Source organism: Desmodus rotundus, chromosome 5 (assembly GCF_022682495.2).
Source record: "Desmodus rotundus isolate HL8 chromosome 5, HLdesRot8A.1, whole genome shotgun sequence".
Lineage (NCBI taxonomy): Eukaryota > Metazoa > Chordata > Mammalia > Chiroptera > Phyllostomidae > Desmodus > Desmodus rotundus.
The window spans coordinates 92,850,255-92,866,416 of record NC_071391.1 but is presented as its reverse complement, the minus strand read 5'-3'; the positions used below and the strand labels follow the sequence as shown (position 1 = coordinate 92,866,416).

The following is a 16,162-nucleotide window of genomic DNA, read 5'->3' as shown; positions in this document are numbered from 1 at the left end:
TGACCTGGGAACATACATAATCCTCCAAAGGCCTTCAGCAATGCAGCAAAGGCCACACAGTTGTGTCCCTGGTCCCAGCTCCCACCCTCTTGCCATGCTACTGTCTGAGATCCATACTGGGGACTCAAGGCTCCATGCCCGTTTTCCGTCCCTTGTTACCACATTCCCAGGCGTGCATTGTCACCAGTCTTTCCTCTGTTTTTCCTTTCGCAACACACCCAATTGCCATGGCTTTCAAGGTTTATTTGGGGTTGGGATGCATGTAGCAGAAGTGGCAGTAGGGAAATATACTTTACAAATAATAAACAAACTCTCTCTCTCACTCCATATATATGTATATATACATATATATGTATACACACACACATATGTATATATACATATATATGTACACACATATGTATATATATATACACATATATACAGGGTGTGTATATACATACATATATATAATGGAAGTCTAATATGAGAAATGTTGACTGAATTATTTTTTTAATTTTTATTATTATTCAATTACAGTTGCACGCCTTTTCTCCCCATCCCTCCACCCCACCCAGGCTGAACCCACCTCCCTCCCCCACCTCCACCCTACCCCCTGGTTTTGTCCATGTGTCCTTCATAGTAGTTCCTGTAATCCCCTCTTCCCACTGTCCCCCCCTCCACGGCTATTGTTAGATTGTTCTTAACTTCAATGTCTCTGCTTATATTTTGTTTCCTTTTTTCTTCTATTGATTATGTTCCAGTTAAAGGTGAGATCATATGGTATTTGTCCTTCACCGCCTGGCTTATTTCACTTAGCATAATGCTCTCCAGTTTCATCCATGCTGTTGCAAAGGGTATAAGCTCCTTCTTTCTCTCTGCTGTGTAGAATTCCATTGTGTAAATATACCATGGTTTTTGGATCCACTCGTTTGCTGATGGGCACTTAGGTTGCTTCCAGTACTTGGCTATTGTAAATTGTGCTGCTATGAACATTGGGGTGCACAGGTTCTTTTGGATTGGTGTTTCAGGGTTCTTAGGGTATAATCCCAGCAGCGGAATTGCTGGGTCAAAGGGTAGTTCCATTTTCAGTTTTCTGAGGAAATTTCATAATGTTTTCCACAGTGGCCTCACCAGTCTGCATTCCCACCAACAGTGCACTAGGGTTCCCTTTTCTCCACATCCTCTCCAACATTTGTTTGTGGATTTGTTTATGTTGGCCACTCTGACTGGTGTGAGATGGTACCTCATTGTGGTTTTAATTTGCATCTCTCTGATGGCTAGTGATGCTGAGCATCTTTTCATATGTCTCTGGACCCTCTGTATGTCTTCCTTGGAGAAGTGTCTGTTCAAGTCCTTTGCCCATTTTTTAATTGGGTTGTTTGTCTTCCTGGAGTGGAGTCGTGTGAGTTCTTTATATATTTTGGAGATCAGGCCCTTGTCTGAGGTATCATTGGCAAATATGTTTTCCCATACTGTTGGTTCTCTTTGTAATTTGATGCTGTTTTCTTCAGCCATGCAGAAGCTTTTTATTTTGACGAGGTCCCATTTGTTTATTCTTTCTTTTATGTCCCTTGCTTTAGGGGATGTGTCTGTGAGGATGTTGCTGCGTGGAATGTCTGAGATTTTCCTGCCAATGTTTTCCTCAAGGACTTTTATGGTGTTACGACTTATATTTAAGTCTTTTATCCATCTTGAGTTTATTTTCATTTATGGCGTAAGTTGGTGATCGAGTTTCATTTTTTTGCATGTAGCTGTCCAGATCTCCCAACACCATCTGTTGAAGAGGCTATTTTTGCTCCATTTTATGCTCCTGCCTCCTTTGTCAAATATTAATTGACCGTATACACTTGAGTTTATTTCTGGGCTCTCTGTTCTGTTCCATTGGTCTATGTGCCTGTTTTTATGCCAGTACCAGGCTGTTTTGATTACAGTGGCCTTGTAATACAGTTTGATATCAGGTATTGTGATCCCTTCTGCTTTGTTCTTCTTTCTCAAAATTGCTGCAGCTATTCGGGGTCGTTTATGGTTCCATATGAATTTCTGAAATGTTTGTTCTATATCTGTGAAATATGTCATGGGTACTCTAATAGGGATTGCATTGAATCTACAAATTGCTTTGGGTAGTATGGCCATTTTGATGATGTTAATTCTTCCAATCCATGAACATGGTACATGCTTCCATTTGTTTCTATCTTCCTTAATTTCTTTCTTCAGTGTTGTGTAGTTTTCTGAGTACAGGTCTTTTACCTCCTTGGTTAGGTTTATTCCTAGGTACTTTATTTTTCTTGTTGCTATATCAAATGGGATTTTTTTTCCCGTTTTCTGTTTCTCCAGTTTCGTTGTTGGTGTACAGGAATGCCTTTGATTTCTGAGTATTGACTTTGTATCCAGCTGTTTTGCCAAATTCATTTATTAGGTCGAGTAGTTTTTTGGTGGAGTCTATAGGGTTTTCCATGTACAGTATCATGTCGTCTGCAAACAGTGACAATTTCATTTCCTCCTTTCCAATTTGGATGCCTTTTATTGCTTTTTCTTGTCTGATTGCTGTGGCTAGGACTTCCAATACTATGTTGAATAGGAGTGGTGAGAGAGGACATCCTTGTCTCGTTCCTGATCTTAGTGGGAAAGCTCTAAGTTTTGTCCATTGAGTGTGATGTTGGCTGTAGGTCTCTCATATATGGCCTTTATTAATGTGAGGAATGCTCCCTCTATTCCCACTTTTCTGAGTGTTTTTATCAGAAATGGGTGCTGTATCTTATCAAATGCTTTTTCCGCATCTATTGATATGATCATGTGATTTTTGTCTTTGCAGTTATTGATGTGATGTATTATGATTATTGATTTGCGAATATTGTACCATCCTTGCATCCCTGGGATGAATCCCACTTGGTCATGGTGGATGATCTTTTTAATGTATTGCTGCATGCGGTTTGCTAATATTTTGTTGAGAATTTTTGCGTCTATGTTCATCAGCGATATTGGCCTGAAGTTTTCTTTCTTCGTTGTGTCTTTATCTGGTTTTGGGATTAGGATGATGCTGGCTTCATAAAAAGAGTTTGGGAGGGAACCAAGATGGCGGCGTAGGTAGACACACTGCGCCTCCTCGCACAACCAGAACTGACAGAGAATCGAACAGCAAGGGGGACCGACACCAAGGAAATAGAAAATAAACACATCCAGACTGGTAGGTGGGGCTTAGACGGGCACCGGGGTGGAGAGGACTCTCGTGGCTGTGGCGGGACTGAGACTGGCGGAGTGTGGGACAAATGGCGCAGGCAGTCCGAGCACTAGCAGACACTGTGGCCCCACATTTGCACAGATAAACCCAGAGGGCCGGACTCAGAGTGGCTGAGAACGGGGCAGGCAGAGTGGCGGGTAGCACCCTGCAGCACCACATTCGCCCACAGATAAACTTGACGAACGGCGGGCAGCGAAGCAGACCGTGCAACCCAGGGCTCCAGCTCGGGAAAATAAAGCCTCAAACCTCTGCTTGAAAGCACCCCTGGGGGTTGGGGTGGCAGCAGGAGAGACTCCCAGCCTCACAGGAGAGGTTGTTGGAGAGACCCACAGGGGCCTAGAGTGTGCATAGGCCCACTTACTCGGGAACCAGCACCAGAGAGACCCAGTTTGATTGTGGGTATCCTAGTGAAAGATTGAAATCCGGAGGAGAGTGAGGCGGGAGCCATTGCTCCCACTCGGCCCCTCCCCCATGTACAGCGTCACAGCATAGCGACCAGCATTACCCCGCCCCTGTGAACACCTAAGGCTCCGCCCCTTAAAGTAACAGATGCACCAAGACAAACAAAAAAAACAAAAAAAAAATGGCCCAAATGACAGAACACTTCAAAGCTCCAGAAAAAATACAACTAAGCAACGAAGAGATAGCCAACCTATCGGATGCACAGTTGAAAGCACTGGTTATCAATATGCTCACAGACTTGGTTGAATCTGTTCGAAAAACAGATGAAAAAATGAAGCCTATGCTAAGAGATACAAAGGAAAATGTACGGGGAACCAATAGTAATGAGAAGGAAACTGGGACTCAAATCAATGGTATGGACCAGAAGGAAGAAACAAACATCCAACCAGAAAAGAATGAAGAAACAAGAACTTGGAAAAATGAGGAGAGGCTTAGGAACCTCCAGGACACCTTGAAACATTCCAACATCCGAATTATAGGGGTGCCAGAAGGAGAAGAGGAAGAACAAAAAATTGAAAACTTATTTGAACAAGTAATGGAGAACTTTCCCAATCTGGCAAAGGAAATAGACTTCCGGGAAGTCCAGGAAGCTCAGAGAGTCCCAAAGAAGCTGGACCCAAGGAGGAACAAAACAAGACACATCATAATTACATTACCCAAGATTAAATACAAGGACCTACATCCAAGATTACTGTATCCAGCAAAGCTATCATTTAGAATGGAAGGGAAGATAAAGTGCTTCTCAGATAAGGTCAAGTTAAAGAAGCTCATCATCACCAAGCCCTTATTATATGAAATGTTAAAGGGAATTACCTAAGAAAAAGAAGATCAAAAATAGGAACAGAAAAATGACAGCAAATTCACAGTTATTAACGACCACACATAAAACAAAACAAAAGCAAACTAGGCAAAAAACTAGAACATGAGGGTTGTCAATAAGGGAGTGGGAGGGGGAGAGGGGGGTAAAGGTACAGAGAATAAGTAGCATAGATGATAGGTGGAAAATAGACAGGGGGAGGGTAAAAATAGTGTAGGAAATGTAGAAGCCAAAAAACTTATAACCCATGGACATGAACTATGGGTGGGTAATGTGGGAGGGAGGGGGGTGGGCAGGATGGAGTGGAGTGGGGGGGGGGAAATAGGACAACTGTAATAGCATAATCAATAAATATATTAAAAAAAAAAAGAGTTTGGGAGTCTTCCATCTTCTTGGGTTTTTTTCGAATAGTCTGTGAAGGATAGGGGTTAGCTCTTCCTTAAATGCTTTGTAGAATTCTCCTGTGAAACCATCTGGTCCAGGGCTTTTGTGTGTTGGGAGTTTTTTGATGACTGCTTCAATTTCATCTGCTGTTATTGGTCTGTTCAGGTTTTCTGCTTCTTCTTCATTCAGTTTTGGAAGATTATATTTTTTTACATATGTGTCCATTTCACCTAGGTTTTCAAATTTCTTAGCATACAGTTCTTCGTAGTAATTTCTTACAATCCTTTGTATTTCTGTGGTATCAGTTGTAATCTCTCCTCTTTCATTTCTAATTCTGTTTATTTGGATCCTCTCTCTTTTCTTCTTGATGAGCCTACTTAAAGACTTGTCGATTTTGTTCATCTTTTCAAAGAACCAGCTCCTGGATTCATTGATCCTTACAATTGTGCTTTTAGTCTCTATGTCATTTAGTTCTGCTCTGATCTTGGTTATTTCCTTCCTTCTGCTTGCTCTGGGCTGTCTTTGTTGTTGTTCCTCCAGTTCTTGTAGGCGTAGGGTTAGGTTGTTTGTTTGAACTGTTTCTATCTTCTTAAGGTAGGCCTGTATTGCTATGAACTTCCCTCTCAGGACTGCCTTTGCTGTGTCCCATAGGTTTTGGGTGGTTGTGAGTTCATTTTCATTTGTTTCCAGGAAGTTTTTGATTTCTTCCCTAATCTCATTCTTGACCTATTCATTGTTTAATAGCATGCTATTCAGTCTCCATGATTTTGAGTGTTTTGGGTTTTTTCCTTTCGGGTTGGTTTCTAGTTTCAGTCCCTTGTGGTCAGAGAAAATGCTTGATGTGATTTCAATTTTCTTGAATTTGTTGAGGCTTGCTTTGTGTCCTATCATGTGGTCTATCTTTGAAAAAGTTCCATGGACACTTGAAAAGAATGTGTATTTTGCTTCTTTGGGATGAAAAGCTCCATATATATCAGTTAAGTCCATTTCCTCTAGGGTATTGTTAAGTGACACAACATCCTTGTTGATATTTTGTTCGGAAGACCTGTCCATTTTTGATAGTGGGGTGTTAAAGTCCCCTACTATAATTGTGTTGCTGTCAATATCTTTCTTGAAATCCTCCAAGATTTTCTTTATGTATTTGGGTGCTCCTATGTTGGGTGCATATATATTTACAATGTTTATGTCTTTTGGTGGATTCTGCCTTTGAGTATTATGAAGTGACCTTCTGGGTCTCTCTTTATGGCCCTTCTTTGGAAGTCTATTTTGTCTGATATGAGTATTGCTACCCCTGCTTTTTTTTTTCCTGTCCGTTTGCTTGGAAAATTTGTTTCCAGCCCTTCACTTTCAGTCTGTGTAAGTCTTTTGTCCTGAGATGGGTCTCTTGTAGGCAGCATATGTGTGGGTCATGTTTTCTTATCCATTCAGCTATTCTATGTCTTTTGATTGGAGCATTTAATCCATTTACGTTTAAGGTTATTATCGATAGGTAGTTATTCACTGCCATTTTTTCCTACCTGTGGTCCTCTCTCTTTCTCTTTTCCTCCCTTTCCTTAAAGCAGTCCCTTTAGCATCTCTTGCAGAGCTGCTTTGGTGGAGCTGTATTCTTTTAGACTTCTTTTGTCTGGGAAACTTTATTTGGCCTTCTATCTTGATGGAGAGCCTTGCTGGGTAAAGTAGTCTTGGTTGCAGGCCTCTGGTTCTCATTACTTGGAATATTTTTTGCCATTCTCTTCTGGCTTGGAGCGTTTCCATTGAGAAGTCAGTTGCTAACCTTATTGGGGCTCCCTTGTACGTTACTTCCTGTTTCTCCCTTGCTGCCTTTAAGATCCTCTCTTTGTCTTGGAAATTTGCCATTTTAATTATGATGTGTCTTGCAGTGGGTCTCTTTGGGTTCCTCTTGCTTGGGACTCTTTGTGATTCCTGGATTTGGGTGACTTTTTCTCTCCTCAGATTAGGGAAATTTTCCATCATTACTTTTTCAAACAGGTTTTCTATCCCTTGCTCTTCTTCTTCTCCTTGTGGTATTCCTATTATACGGATATTGTTACGTTTCATGTTGTCCTGCATTTCCCTTTATTGCCTCTTCATTCTTTCTGAGCCTCTTTTCCTTTTCTTGCTCTTTCTGGGTGTTTTTTTCTACTTTGTCCTCCAGCTCGCTGATCCAATCCTCTGCTTCATCAAGTCTGCTTTTCATTCCTTCTACTGTGTTCAATTCAGAAATTGTATTCTTCATTTCCTCTCGGCCCTTGTTGATAGTTTCTATTTCCTTTTTCATGTTGATATAGTTTGCAGTGAGTTCATTGTAGTTTCCCTGTAGTTTCTGGTAGTTCTCTTTGAGCTCAGAGAGCTCAGTGAGCTTCCTCATAACCATTGCTTTGAACTCAGTATCTGGTAGTTGACTTGACTGTTTTCAGTTAGCATTCTTTCTGAGGCTTCCTCCTTTCCTTTCATTTGGGAATTGTTTCTTTGTCTTCCCATTGTTTGTGAGACTCTTCTTGTTAGCCTCTGCTTCTTAAATTGATCTATTCTGACTCCCTGGGTTATGGTATGAACTTCTATGGTAGAATGCCAATGGGATTCAGTGGTGCTGTCTCCTTAATCTCCTGTGCTAACTGGTCTTGAGCTGACGTTTATGGGTGTAATAAGGTCTTACTCTGGTCTTTTCAGCACTCCAGGTTTTCTTGTCTCACCTGTGGGAAACAGAGGAATGGGGGCCAAAAAAAAAAAAAAAAAGAATGGGAGGAGGGAAAAAGTGAATAGAAAAGGAAAAGAAGGAAGGGAGTAGGAATAAAGAAAGATCAGAGGCAAGATAAGTAGGAATTTTTTAACAGAAATTAAAACAACAGAATAAATAAAAGAAGGCAGGAAGAAGGAATAAAAATGGTAAAGGATGGAAGGAAGAAGGAATAAAAAAAGAAAGAAGGACAGAAAGGAAGAAGGAATTCAGGGGGAAAGAAGGAAAGGAAAAAAAAAGAAAAAAGAAAAGAAAAAGAAAAAAAAAAAAGGTCTTCTGCTGGCTTTAAACTGGTCAGGTTAGTTCTGCTGGTCGTCCTGTCTGTGGAACGGGAGGGGGAGGTTGGAAGAATTAGTTTTACTTTTCTCCCTTCCTGAGCCACACTCTTCGCTGTTGTTCAGCCTTCAGTCTAGTTCCTCCGGGTCCTTCTGCTCCCCACTAGGCCTTAGTTCACCAGCTGTGCTGTCCTTGAGTTGCACCAATTAGGGGCAACTCACATTCCACCTTCTTGCTCTTTGCTGTCTTAGATGCTAGGGGCTCTTGGCACTGCTATGGGGTAGTTCAGCCCCCTAGTGGGTCGAGTCTTTCTGGGGAATGCAGTCCCTCCTATCTCTGCAGCTTCCCTCTGCTGGACGTTCTGTCTTCCTCCTAGAGAGCCAGTAGGCCCTGCAGAGTTCTGTGCGCAGGGGCTACGTAGGAGTTTTCAGAACCAGTGCTTTTTTTGGTTGTGGTCGCCTGCAGGCAGCCAGGCCGTTGATCGGGTGTGTGGCTGATCTCTGCTTTGGACTTCGGTTGGTTGCCGATCCCCTGCTTTAGGTCTGTGCAGGGGCTGGGAGCCAGCCAGCCACTAATCTGGTTGCACGCTCACCCAGGAGCTTTTTGTCTGTGCTCCCAGGCTGCCAGGCGCTTATCAGGGCGCCCGCCCACCCGGGGTTTCAGGTGTGGGCCCCTAGTCCGCTAATCTGGGTCCGCGCCAGCTGGGCTTCAGGTGAGTGCAGGGGCTGCTTTTCCGAGTTCACAGTCCAGGGGCTGAGGGGGGAGGGGCGCCAGAGGCCTCGGCTGCTGAGGAGAGTTCTCTAACTAGCTACTACGCGCCTCTATTTTCCTTTTTGAGAAATTCTTCCTATTCAAGCCCCTCTGGTCCAAACAAGCACCTGGCTGCTCACACAACCCAGCCTGGCTCTCTCCCAAGAATCCTGCAGCAGAGTCTGCGCCCGAGCCCCGCGCGGGTCCCAGGGATCTTATTGTCCTTAAGCACTCTTCTTACCGTCTGATCTTTCGATGTCCTCTATCTTTGGTCTCCGATCTTCATATGTGCTGGAATACTGTTGGCTGTTCACTCTGCTCCTCAGATCAGCTAGGTATTTCCCTGGCGTTGAGGGGAAGTGGACTCCGCTCCCACCTATCTCGCCGCCATCTTCGCAGTCCGACTGAATTATTTTAAGGGCCACTCAGATTAGCCTTCTTAACATCAGGGTGAGGAAGACCACTGCCTACAACATCCATCTTTCCCAGATGTCAGAAGGAAACAATCATCTCAGAGCATGAAGTACAAAATGTCCCTGGTGAGTTCCAACACACTTGACACTAATTTCAGGTAACTGACGCTAAACTGAAAAGGACTAATTGGTGGCCTTTATCCTTATAAGTGCCCTTCCAGGGAATGTACCAATGCTCCTCAGAAAGGAGAGGTGCCTACTCTGCCCTCTGCATCATACTTTTAAGGAGTGCCTGATTGCCACAACCACCAGTTGGTCTTGATCAACAGAACCTACAGAGTATGTATCAGGAACAGACTAAGGTAAACATACAGCCAGCAGGGGTCTCACCAAAGCTAACCAGAAGTCATGGCACTGCAGAAGAGTGGAGGATGTGTATGCTCTTGAGAATAATTCTAATTTGCATCTGATTAACTTCCACAGCTGCCGGCCCTCCAGCCCTAGCTCTGTTCTCTCTCGCTGGCTTTAGTTTTGTTGGTTAACCATATCGAATCTATAAACTGGTGAACTACACAGAAAAATATCTTAGGAACCTTTTCTTCCTATTTGCCTACCAGCAAGGTAAGCATTATTCACACTATTTTTCTTAGGAGGACACTGAGGCTCAGAGAGGTTACATAAGTTGCTGCAGTCACGCAGTAGCTGAGTCACAAAGATTTCCTTTCAAAAAAAAAACTAGAGGTCTTAGTCAGCAATGTGGGAGTCTGACCATAAAGTCCCCTTTCCTGGGCCCCTTCCTGGCCACTGCCCTATAGGGTGGCATCCCAGGACGTCATTTTCAGTCTAGGAAGAATCTCTCCCTCCCTTCTTCATCTGTCAGCTCCTTGAAGGCAGGGAGGTCCTTTGCTCTTTATTATTCTATTAACTAGGCCTACTGCATAGATAAATGCTCAGGAAACATATGGTGGATTAAATTAAGTGTATTCCAGAACCTTGCTACTTCATTGAAACATGAGAGTCACCTGAGATCTTGTCAGAAATGCAGAATCTGGGGTCCCAACCCAGACCTGCTGAGTCAGCATTTGCATTTAACCAGGTCCCTAGGCAACAATATGTACTGTACAGTGAGAGACATGGTGGTTGGTACCCTCCAGCTTCTTTAATACACTTTTTTTCAGTGTAGAACAGAAACTCTCTTGTTTCTATTCTGAATCATAAAATGGAAACCACACACTGCTTTAGGACTCAAAGAAGTTCAAAGTGTCTCTGGGGAGAACGTTCTCTAAGATCCCTAATCTCAAAGAACTCAGGTAAGAAACACTAAGTAGTGCTTTAGCTAAAAACTACATTAGAAAAATCCCCCCTTTAAACATATGTTCACATTTAATAAGTTTATTTAGTGCTCTCAGGTACTATTAATCATCGTCAAACTAGAATTGCTCATAGTTAAGTACCCTATTAACATTTGGATAACTGTTAGTGACAATTCAGCTCATTTCCTACATCTATTTATTGAGCATCTATTATGAACAAGGCCTCCCAGGGAGAGATGCTATGGGAGTATGAAGGTGGAAATCTTTGACCTCCCATCTTTGCTACAATAGAATAAAGGTTGAAAACATGTTAATTGAATGTTTCTGTAAGTAAATAATGCATCGAGTATCATTTCTATTATTTAAATGTAAAACTCAATTAGATGCTTCTATGATGCAGCCAATTAAACCATTGGCATAAAGCAGCCAATGCTGAGTCACTGGGCTATTTTCAACACCTCCCAATCTGACCTCTCCTGGGGAAATATGTAGCTGTGCATGGGATCAGCATGGGACAATTTGTGTCTGGATCACAATGGAAAACTGACTTCATGTAAAGAATAAAATACAGACTCATTTTAAAATTAAGAAAAAGGGCTTAGCTCTTTGAGCTCTTAAGAGGCAAAACCAAGACTTTTTGAAAAAATTAACATAGATATGGCAACATAAAAATGTATAAACATGCATTATTTTAATCTGAAAAAAATATTAATTTTGAATTTGAAACCAATAAACAAGTGGCAGCATTAAGAGCGAGCCACAAAGATTGCCAAGAATTAAGAAGGATTGTTCAAAACATTTCAGAAATTTATATGGAACCATAAACGACCCTGAATAGCTGCAGCAATTTTGAGGAAAAAGAACAAAGCAGGAGGGATCACAATACCTGATATCAAACTGTACTACAAGGCCACTGTAATCAAAACAGGCTGTTAGTGGCATAAAAACAGGCACATAGACCAATGGAACAGAACAGAGAGCCCAGAAATAAACCCAAGTCTTTATGGTCAATTAATATTTGACAAAGGAGGCAGGAGCATAAAATGGAGCAAAAATAGTCTCTTCAACAAATGGTGTTGGGAGATCTGGACAGCTACATGCAAAAAAATGAAACTCGATCACCAACTTACACCATACACAAAAATAAATTCAAGGTGGGTAAAAGACTGAAATATAAGTCATAACATCATAAAAGTCCTAGGGGAAAATATTGGCAGGAAGATCTCAGATATTCCACGCAGCAACATCCTCACAGACACATCCCCTAAAGCAAGGGACATAAAGGAAAGAATAAACAAATGGGACCTCATCAAAACAAAAAGCTTCTGCAGGGCTAAAGAAAACAACATTAAAATGAAAAGAGACCCAACAGTATGGGAAAACATATTTGCCAATGATACCTCAGACTAGGGCCTGATCTCCAAAATATATAAAGAACTCACACGACTCCACTCCAGGAAGACAAACAACCCAATTAAAAAATGGGCAAAGGACTTGAACAGACACTTCTCCAAGGAAGATATACAGAGGGCCCAGAGACATATGAAAAGATGCTCAGCATCACTAGCCATCAGAGAGATGCAAATTAAAACCACAATGAGGTACCATCTCACACCAGTCAGAGTGGCCAACATAAACAAATCCACAAACAAATGTTGGAGAGGATGTGGAGAAAAGGGAACCCTAGTGCACTGTTGGTGGGAATGCAGACTGGTGAGGCCACTGTGGAAAACAATATGGAATTTCCTCAGAAAACTAAAAATGTAAGTGCCCTTTGACCCAGCAATTCCGCTGCTGGGATTATACCCTAAGAACCCTGAAACACCATTCCAAAGGAACCTGTGCACCCCAATGTTCATAGCAGCACAATTTACAATAGCCAAGTACTGGAAGCAACCTAAGTGCCCATCAGCAAATGAGTGGATCAAAAAATTATGGTACATTTACACAATGGAATTCTACTCAGCAGAGAGAAAGAAGGAGCTTATACCCTTTGCAAGAGCATGGATGGAACTGGAGAGCATTATGCTAAGTGAAATAAGCCAGGTGGTGAGGGACAAATACCATATGATCTCACCTTTAACTGGAACATAATCAACAAAAGAAAAAGCAAACAAAATATAACCAGAGACATTGAAATTAAGAACATTGTAACAATAGCCACATGGGAGTGGGGAGGGGATAGTGGGGAGAGGGGTCTATAGGAGCTACTATAAAGGACACAAGGACAAAATCAAGGGGGAGGGTAGAAGTGGGGGAGGGAAGTGGGACTGGCTGGGGTGGGGTGGAGGGAAGGGGAGAAAATGCAGACAATTGTAACTGAATAAAAATAAATTAATTAATTAAAAAAAGATAACATTGAGCAAAAAAATGCAAATAATCTGTATCAATGAAAGTCATGTTAGTGCAATATAACTGCATCTTGTTTTATTTGAAGGCTACACTTCAGCTATGTGGGAGCGGAGAAATAAAATCAGAATTCTTGAATTGTGAAAAAAAATGAAAGATTGTTCAAAAAATAAAAATAAAAAAGACGAATTCAACTTCATAACAATTACTTGTTAGGTGATGTGGGTCATTTTTTTGACCATTTTATTATTTTTTTTATCATTTTCATTATAAAACAGCTGGGAATGGGGAAAAAAAGCCCAAACTCTTACAAAAAACAAATAAGCTTAAAAACAATTGCTATTTTCTGTAAAAGGTGAATTAATTTTAGTCACCATCTGAACACTCTCCTATCAGGAAATTTTTTCATCACACTAATTAGTAAAGCCTCACTTGGTTCTTTTCATGGCTTCTCTAACTCTTTGGGGGTTAACATTGTATCAATAACATATTTCCTCCAGAATGTGTTCCCTTGTTTCACTTCCACAGGAGTCACTCTGGGGAGTAATGAGAATAACACTGATTCCCTGCACACAGGGACAGATCAGCAAATAAATATAGGTATCCATATCCAAGAATAAAATGGCTAAAAGTAGCACATTTACAATTCTTCTAAGCCACACTCCACATCTGTCTGTGAGATGGAAGACAATTATTGAATGTCTTTATGTTGTGCACTTTATTTTTAACTAAATCTTTAAGCAGACTGCTGGGACATGCCAATACTTCTATGGGTCTTGGTTTATCTATGAAAAATGAAGCAGTGATTTATGTATGTATGTATGTATGTATGTATTCTTTTGCAAAACAGCAGGCCAAGTCAGAATGGCCTTTTAAACGTTATATTTATTTTGAGGTTACTTTAAAATACACTTTGGGGTTATTTGGGGCAAACTTTTTCTGCAAGGAAATCTTAGTGGTAGAAAGATAGAGCCTCCCAAGGAAGGGAGTCTATTTTAATGCAAGCCAGGATTAGTAGGTCAATTCGCTGTTCAGGGACTAAGAGTGAGACAGACAGAGATGGATGGTGAACTTTGCCAGGAGCTTCTTTGGAGCTAATTGTCTGGGAAGTCCAAACAGGAAAACAAACAAACAAACCCCCAAACAAAACCGCCTATTAAGAAAAAGAAGATTGGGGTTCTAAATGATCACGAATGACCAGTTCTTCTCTAAGTTAATTTAAGAACTACACAGCATGTCACCTGCAAAGATACAGGCCAACCAATTTAATGAATTTGCGGCCGGGTAACAAAGCCGCCTATACTAAAGACCAAATGCGCAGAACTCTAGCCTCTGGGACCCGCTTCTAACACCTGTTGAAATCCAGGGCTTCCAACTTGAGAAATAAAAGCCTCATGGATACAACTTTGGGAATTTTTAGACTTTCTGGAAGAGCATGTGTATTTTTAAGTTTTCCATCTTGCTTAATCAACAACACTGGTTACTAATTATTTATAAATCAAAGAGCTGAAAACAAACTTTCTTACCTTGAGCATTTTAAAGAGTGGTAGAGGACCGGGGTTAGTTTTTCACTTAGCCCCTTGGTACGGTCCCTAACGCCTGGTTACCCAACCTGCTCTGCTCTTTGGAAAGGTCATAGGTGAGCCTCCTTACTTGCTCCCGAAGGGAGCACACCTCCCAACAAAACCTCACGCTGGTATCGAACCTCAGGAGCTCCGGGTGGCAAGGCCACGCCTGGAGCCAGGCTACGCTCCTTCTAAGCGACCAGGGAGGAGCCTCGGCATCCAGCCCGGCCCGGAACCAATTCCGACTGAGGGCCCTAGAGAAACTGCGGGCCCCGGGAAGCGCACCCTCCACTCTCTGGGGGTACCCGGCTACCCACGCTCCGGAAGGGCGCACGTTGCGGCCCAGGAAGCCAGTGAGTCACCCTTAAGGCTGCGCCCTGCGCACGGCCTCCATCCATTCGGATAGCACTCCTTTGAGCACCTCCAAATCCTGAGGATCGGGGTGCCTGGTCCCCTGCCTCCTTCGGTGACTCGCACACGCAGCCTACCAGTCCCGCCGCTGCTGCATAACTAAATGTCCGGGCGGCGGGACCCGGGGGTAGGGGCCCACTTCTCAGCGTCCCTCTCGGACCCAGGCCTCCACTGCACTGGCGAGCAGGTGACCGAGTCCGCAAGCCCGCGCACACGTCCTCCCGCCCGGGGTCCCTCGAGGCCTTGGGCGCGGCCCCTTACCTCGGAGCGGGCTGGGGTGGCCCCGTGAGGCCGGGCGCTTACCAAGCGGCAGAGAGGCACCTCCCGCTGCCACCGCTGCTGCTGGGAGCCAGAGCGGGAGCAGGCGCGGCTAGCTACTCTCCGGCTGCGTTGGGAGGCCCGGCTCTCGCCGCCGCCACCGCGCTGCAGAGGCCTCCAGCTAGGCAGCCGCGAACCCCGCACCCTCGGCGGTGGTCCCTCCGCTCCTGAGGGATGCAGGCGACAGTCGCAGCAAACTCTTCCGCAAGTACAGCCCTCAGAGAGCCAGGAGGGCCTCTTCCACCTCGCCCTCCCTCTCTCCTCTCCCCTGCCTCCTCCCTCTCCCTCCTCCCTTGCCCCCTCCTCCTCCTCCCCTGTAGCCTCCTCCCTCTCCTCCTCCTGCTCCTCCTCCCCCTTCCCTCCGCTCCTGCGTCCGCCCTCCAGCTGGGGACACACTCCCTGCACTCCAATGAGTAGACGGACCCCGCCCTCCAGCTGGCCGGGATGCGCGGCAGGGTCCGGCCTGGAGAGCGGGACAGAGGGGTGGTGTTGGGGGGCCGTGCTTATAGATGAACTTGGCTGAGGGGGGAGCCAAGGGGATGGGGGGCTGCCAGCCGAAGTCCTGTTCGCGTTGGCGCTAGGAGTAGCAAGGAATCTTCCTCCCCCGCCTAGTGCAAACCCTCGCCTGGCCCGCTGCCAATCTGCTGTTTTGTGCGTTGGGGGAGATTACACGACTGTCCTCCCCTCCACACGTGCAGGTCTGTGAACGAGGCCTGAGGTAGGTCACGGGGCGAGTCGCCTCGAGGATCACTGATCTCTTAAGCAGGGGCGGGAAGGAAAGGGGGCAGGTGGGGTGTCGGAGTCAGTGACGCTGGTGATAACTGTTCTGGGAGGATCACAACAGCTACTGGGGAGGCATGATCGGTGTTTCTTCCAAGGCGAACACAGCCGATCTAGAAAATGGGTCAAGGATGGAAAGGACCCGGCTATGTGCTCCCCTGCTTTGCTTTCTTCCACTTTTCTAATCTATTATCATTGATTTTATGTAATCCTTCTTACGTTTTCTTTTATTCTATTTATAAAATAAAGTGAAAAACTGCCATTCTCCCAAGAATTTTCTCAGTCTGTTGAGATTTTGCTTCCCTACAATTGCCATCAGTTTGGCTCGTATAAACTCATAAATGACTTTCTACAGGCTTGAGTGTTC

At 43.8% G+C, this 16,162-nt stretch overlaps 1 protein-coding gene across 1 annotated transcript in view; it reads right to left on the bottom strand.

Annotated features, from left to right (window-relative positions):
• The window catches only part of NPAS2 (neuronal PAS domain protein 2), a 172,473-nt gene extending 157,010 nt beyond the window's left edge, over positions 1 to 15,463 (bottom strand). Inside the window, 1 exon segment of the mRNA XM_045204750.2 lies at positions 14,959 to 15,463. The gene's annotated coding sequence lies outside the window, so the exon portion shown is untranslated.
• Positions 15,464 to 16,162: the final 699 nt, after the last annotated feature.